Source organism: Xiphias gladius, unplaced genomic scaffold (assembly GCF_016859285.1).
Source record: "Xiphias gladius isolate SHS-SW01 ecotype Sanya breed wild unplaced genomic scaffold, ASM1685928v1 HiC_scaffold_453, whole genome shotgun sequence".
NCBI lineage: Eukaryota > Metazoa > Chordata > Actinopteri > Istiophoriformes > Xiphiidae > Xiphias > Xiphias gladius.
Window position 1 is genome coordinate 1,759 of NW_024402139.1, and position 6,632 is coordinate 8,390.

The window sequence follows — 6,632 nt, forward strand, 5'->3', positions numbered from 1 at the left end:
CTGTGAGGTAGAGGCTCCATCACGAATGTCTGAGTGTGAGGACCGTCCATTGCACCTGTCTGTGAGGTAGAGGCTCCATCACGAATGTCTGAGTGTGAGGACCGTCCATTGCACCTGTCTGTGAGGTAGAGGCTCCATCACGAATGTCTGAGTGTGAGGACCGTCCATTGCACCTGTCTGTGAGGTAGAGGCTCCATCACGAATGTCGGAGTGTGAGGACCGGCCATTGAAAGGGTCTACAAGCTGGAAGGCCCCAGCATTGCTGTCTGCACTGGTGTCAGACATGGCCTCTTGGCTTGCTGTGCGATCTGCTCGGGTTCAGATGCAGACGCTGCAATACAAAGACACAAAAACACAGATCAGTCCACTGAAACTTTATAAAATACTTTCAAAACTAGATGCTGCTTCTCAAACTTGCATCGAGTATTATCTCACATGTGGTCACATGTCGTCTAGTTTTTAATCACATTTGGCATGAAAACACACTGTGACCCTCTGAAATACTGTCTTACCTTTAGCCCTTTTGGGAACCTTGCTCCTGATCCTCTTTCTCTTTTTGCCCTACACGACAAAACAAACACGTCAGACTTTCCATCTGATATCAGCTGATCAAAACTCTTGGCACCGTGTGGCCTCATTTAGTGCAATGATGCAAACATGTATGAGGTGTGTGAGCATAGTGTACATACATAGTTGTCCCTGGGGGACCACTCAGGGAAGAGCTGAGCATGGAGTCGCCTCTCCCTGTCAGCTTCTTCAAAATATCTGGCCTGCTCCTCCATTGATAGAGACTTCCACTGTGGACACAGGACAACACACTGTCAGTGCACAGAGCGACACACAACTACATGCAACTACAGGCTGACTTGTGCACAAACACAAGCATAAAAAAAACGTATTAACAGATGCACACAGATCCACATTAATAGGTGCAGGCCCTGCAATGCAAACTCCCACTGTTTGTTTCTGTCATAAAATGCAGAAAATTCCTTCCCTGGTCACGTGAAAATAACTAAAAAACATTCTCTTTCAAGAAAAGAACAAAAATGACTGTCGAGGTGACAGTAAGGTGACAAGACAACACTTTTAGAAGCATTGTCTTATACACTGCTCACTGTATTACTGCAGAAAGCTTTGAAATCTTTTACTAAACCGTGATGATGTTTGTGTGACACTGAGTGACTCAAACATACAGAGCAAAGACCCTTACCCTCTGTCCAAGGATGGCGTTTACTGTCGCTGTCGCTTATGTTCAGTTCGGCCACAACATTTGGCCTCTGCTTCTTCCTGAACAGCATAAAGGCGTTTGGCGGCTTCTTGATGTACGGCTCATCCTCTCGCTCCTGGCTCTCACGCCATCTCTTTCTATGGGAATACAGAAAAACACAGAATAAGGGCACGCATTACCACTGTGCAGAACTGTGAGTGAGGAAAGAAGCAGTTTAGAAACAACCAACAGAGTTGGCTGGGATCTTGGTAGACAAAAAAACAGACACTTGCAATCACAAAACCGCTGCAAGAAACCAAATATAAGGTGACTGTGATTTGATTATTAGTCTGGCTTTGTTATGGTCTTCCAGTCGGCGACCACTGCAACAGATCATGAGCCAGTCGGGCTGACTTTCTCCCCTATTCACTCTGTAGTAGTCACAGAAAGTGACCATTCAATGAGGAACATCTGGGCAGACCATCGGACATCTACAAGGTGTTTGTTCCTACAGAACCCGGTGGACCAGATCCAGAGGTGCCCTTGGAGAGGTCAGAGGGTGCCTCGTCACCCAGGACAGCTCGTCCCTGTAGCTGGCGTGTCGAACAGGTGCCTGCAGTGCAGATTGACCCTCCAGCAAACGGGAGCAGAGTCCTGCGAAGGGCGAGCAGTGTAGGGGAGAAGGCTACAGAGGTTAGACAGAGCCCGGACAATGACCGAGCCTGGAAGTGATTCATACCGAATCATCCAGTGACGACATATCTGTATCATCCTCAGCCGAGCAACTGACAATAGACGATATTGAAAATGTATATGACAACATCAGCTATGAGGACCTAAAGAGTATGGGCCTCATCAGGAGAGACCTGGAGGAAAGCCTAGAGGACGACGACCTGGTGGAGCTTCCTCAACGAAACACCTCTGAGAGAGAGAGTCCTCTCAAGGACCTTCATAATTTGTTTCCAGGGGAGCTGGCAGGTCTGGACTCCCCCCTGGCCTCCTCCTTTCTCCTGCTGGGTGAGTCTGTGGACTTCTCCCTGGAACTGATGGATAAAACAAAAAGCAAGGTGTTCCTGATGGCACGGCAGTACAGCCAGAAGATCAAGAAAGCCAACCAGTTGCTGCGCATGAGGAGCATGGACCCTGGAGACTCTTGTAGTGGGACCAGAGCTGAGAAGAAGCAGAAAGACTTGGCAGCCATCTTAGAGGAGAAGAAACAACGGGGAGCAGCCATAGGTAACTCGGAACGATAGTTTCTAAATCTGGTATTGTTGTTAGTCACAACTAGAGATGTATTGATCTGACCAACACTAACCCTCTTTCCCAATGCCTATTCCGATACCCAAACTCGAGACATCTGCCAATACTGAGCGCCAATTTGACAGAAGTGCTCTCTTTTCCCCCGAAATTCAAAATATTTAAACTTTCACACTTCATGGAAGTTATTGCAATCATTGTTTTGTAGGGTAATATAAAGCCTCACATCACATCAGAAATATAAATGGAGACAATCATACAACATCGTTCTTTTTATGCCTACGCAAATTTGATATTTTTTGTGTTTTTCTGCCACAAACCTTATTTAAACTTTACACAGGTTTACTGTTTTGGTTCACTTTCACCACTCTCACCATTAGCATTGTTTGTAGCTGCGACATGCAGCTCCAAGCATGCAGTGTAAAAACTCTGAAAAACCCATTGTATGCTACCTGCCCAGCACCAAACAGCAGACAGACAACGGTGGAGATTAGGTGGTGAATATAGTGGAGAATTTAAGCCATTTGCTAAGTGCGATATATTAGGTCAGTGTTGTGTTCAGAGCTTGTTTCTGCTGCCCCCAAATTGCCAAAAAAATCAGACAGTGCAGGTTTAAGAATAAGACTGAATAATACAAACATACTGTATTCTCACCTTCTTTACATCTTCTGTGTTCCCTCCTCAGGTGCAAGAATAGCAGAGTACTCCCAGCTCTATGACCAGGTAATGCTTAAGGATCCTCCTAGCCCTGCTGGTCAGACCTCCGCTACCCCACACCACACACATCCAGGGCTGCCGTCCTCCTCATCCATGCCAAAGACCACCCTGGAGGAGGACTGGCTCCACTCAACGTACAGCAACGGAGAGCTGGCCAGCTTTGTCTCCTCAGCCAGCAAGGTGGGGGATGCTCGAGCGTCGTCCACCCCGCAGCGAAGACTAACCTCTGCCTGCTTCATCCCTTCTCTCAAAACTTTCCCTCCTCCACCGACCACCCCGCCTTCCCAGAGGTGGAGTTGGTGCATGTCGGCGCCAAGCGAGAAAGAGGAGCACGTGTACAGTTCCATTAAGAGACACCGTCTTCGCCCCCCTCTGAAGTCTTCACCATCCGGTCACTGTCAGTCGGTCAGCTCTCTGGGAAGCCAGCAGCAGGAGAACAAAAACCAGTCTGAACTAAAATGTGACAGACCCACTATGGATCGATCCACAGACAGACTTCATGGCCCTAGTCTGGGCCGAGCTGGCCGACAGAGTAGCCTCCCAGAGCGGCCTACCCAGAGACCGTCAGACCTCACCTTACACGACGGTCAACAGGTGGTGGTGCTGAATCGGGCGTCTGCACCGAGCATACTCACCGCCACCCAGAACTACCTGGCCAACTTCAAGGACAATGGGGAAGATGACGATGACTATGTTGAGATCCGCTCAGAGGACGAGAGCGAACAGGAGCACGACAGGTTGGCGAAAAAAGGAGAAATGACAGCTCAGCGGTTCTTTCCAATCAGAATCGGACTCTTGTCCAGTCCCAGAGTCTGCCGTGCACCCCGGTGCGCTCCTGTGACCCGCTGAGGTCTCTAGACCGTGAGCATTTGGAGAAAAACCTGTGGAGCGAGCCGCAGCAGAGCCAACCCAACATTGTCCAGTCTCTGAGGGAGAAGTTTCAACGTCTGAGTTCCAGTAGCTTTGCCTGAAGCTACACAACAACTAAAAGCCAAATATATACATTAACATACAGCATGTAGAAACAAGAGGGGCACTGCTGCTTTGCATTGAATACATCATACATCATACACCACAAACAAAAACAAATATTACACGTTATTAAAGGTAACAGACATCTCAACATTGACCAGAAGTCATTTCTTTGATATCATTTATATCTGTAACAACTTCTGTGAATACCTATAATTTCTGTTACAGGGCTTCAAAATAAAACAGGTGATAGGTTACTATTAATGGTCAAATGCCACATCAAAGCATGCATGTTAGCTGCCTTAGCACTTCCTGGTTCAAACAGTCTTCTCATGTATGTTTCAAAGAGTAGTGATCTGGTGCGGAAAAGTTAGCAAGAAGTGGTCAAAGCGAAAGTTGTTTTAAAAGGTATTCAGTATGACTGAATGGGTTTTGATATTCAAAGGAAGTGCAACTCTTTTAGCCTTGTAGAAATAACTGGAATCATATTAATTGATTCTGCAGGAGGACTTGTGCTAATAAACTGTCGTACAGATACTGTAGTTCAGGATATCTGTTTCCGACTGTAAGCACTGAATCTTTTCTTTGCCCGACATTTCAAACCGAAGTGCAAGTCTCAAAAATCAGATGATCTTTGGCAGATGTTAACTCCGGAGTACCTGAAGTTCCTCGTCAATCGTGGGGTCTTCCGTTTAATTTGCTCTTAAGGTTATTTTTAACTGCATTTTCAGCACTACTTCAACCTGTAAAGGAGAGGGGAACCACGGCGGTGGCTAGTGTTTTTAATTGTGCTTACACTATCAAACAGTTCTGAACAAGCAGCAGTAGTTCAAATTTGCAATTGTCACATGTGCTACTCAGGCTAGTTTGTCACTTTTAACAGCTTTTTAGCAATAATTGTAACAAAAAGGAAGCAACTGTAAAGAAAACATGGCTATTTCAAGTTCCAATAGGTTAAGTTCAACAAGACTTAGACCAGTAAGTCTATACGAACTTCACTTCATTTCATTTCACTCTTCCTACCACCTTTGTCATCAATAGGGTATCGTGCTTTAAAATCAAGAGAGAATGCTGATCTTTTAGATAATCTATAAGAAACCATAGGACTTCATATTTATTTTGAATCTGTGCTCAAATCAGAGATGTTTCTACATCCATGATGTCGAATGAAATGTGCATCTCCACAAGTGGTTGATGGTTTGCTTGTTTTTTTGTTGTTTTTTAAAGTCATACTGAGTTTAACCTTTGTTTTCAAGAGGGACCACGAGGGAGAGCAATAAGGAGAGTTAGTTAAAAAACTACAGTACTGTATTTGGTGTATATTTCTTTTTTAAATTCAAATGGATAGTCAACTGTAGGTTTACTTTGTTTACGTTATGGGACACTCCCAACCGTCACACTACTGATACTGCATCCACTGTCACAGAAAGTCACTTCAGTAAGGTTCATACAACACTTGACATTGTTTTCTCTCCCCTTGAAGCGCACCCAGTATTTACCGCACACTCGCGGAAACGGTTTATTTACTTTTAAAAGATCACTAAATGTGTCCTGTTTATTTGAAAGCATCCCTCTGTTATTGCCCATTATCACTATTACTTCAAGCCACAGACGGGTTGTAAATGACAGTAAAATGTATTTATTCAAAGATGGTTTTATTTTCATTTAAGAACACTCACAAAAATTTGAATCAGATACTGTAAATATTTTCAGAAATGGTATTTCTATTGCTATCACGCGCTGCCTAATTACAAGTTCCAAATCACTAAAACGCGTGAAAAGTGTAAAAGCACAAAGTCATGGCCTTCATATCAGGAAATGTGCATCCAACACAAGTTAGGAATATGAAGTATGTTTTTGTCTTTTGTTTTTTTTTGTACATTTTTATCCTCTGTTTTCACTGGTGGGGATTGTCTTTCTTCATTGACTCTTTTTTTTGCACTTTTCTGTCTTTTTTACCTTTTATTTGTAAACACTTTGTAAAGATGTACATTTTAGGAAAGTTATTCTTGTATGCCATAGGTATGCTATATAATGCTTTCATGTTTAAGTGAAATGTACTGTATTTTTTTAACTGCCTCGTTGTCGTTGCTCAACAAAACAATGTACGGGAGGCAATAAAATCAGATTAAACTTATCTTTGTGTTAATGTGGTTATCATTGAATAACAATGTCATCACATTGAATATAGTACAGAGCAGCAGTCGTTGACCAGTCCTCAGTATGAACTATTCACTACTTACCCTGTCAAGAAGAACTGAGCCATCTAATACAAGCATAGCAGCCTGTAAATATGATGATAAAATTTGTTTGAAGAGATGTGACCAGGATATGTACTGAACACAGCATTTTACAGTTGAAAAATAATTTGTCAGTGCTCCCTGTTGGACAAACTTTTTTATGGCAACACACTTTCAAAACGATCTCAACCAGATCTTTGACATTTATGAACAGCGATTTTTTTTTTTTTTAACTACTG

General features: G+C 43.7%; 1 pseudogene; it reads left to right on the forward strand.

The window, feature by feature from the left end:
• The first annotated feature begins 1,262 nt into the window (after positions 1–1,262).
• On the forward strand, positions 1,263–6,290 carry LOC120787667 (annotated as a pseudogene).
• The last annotated feature ends 342 nt before the right edge of the window (positions 6,291–6,632 follow it).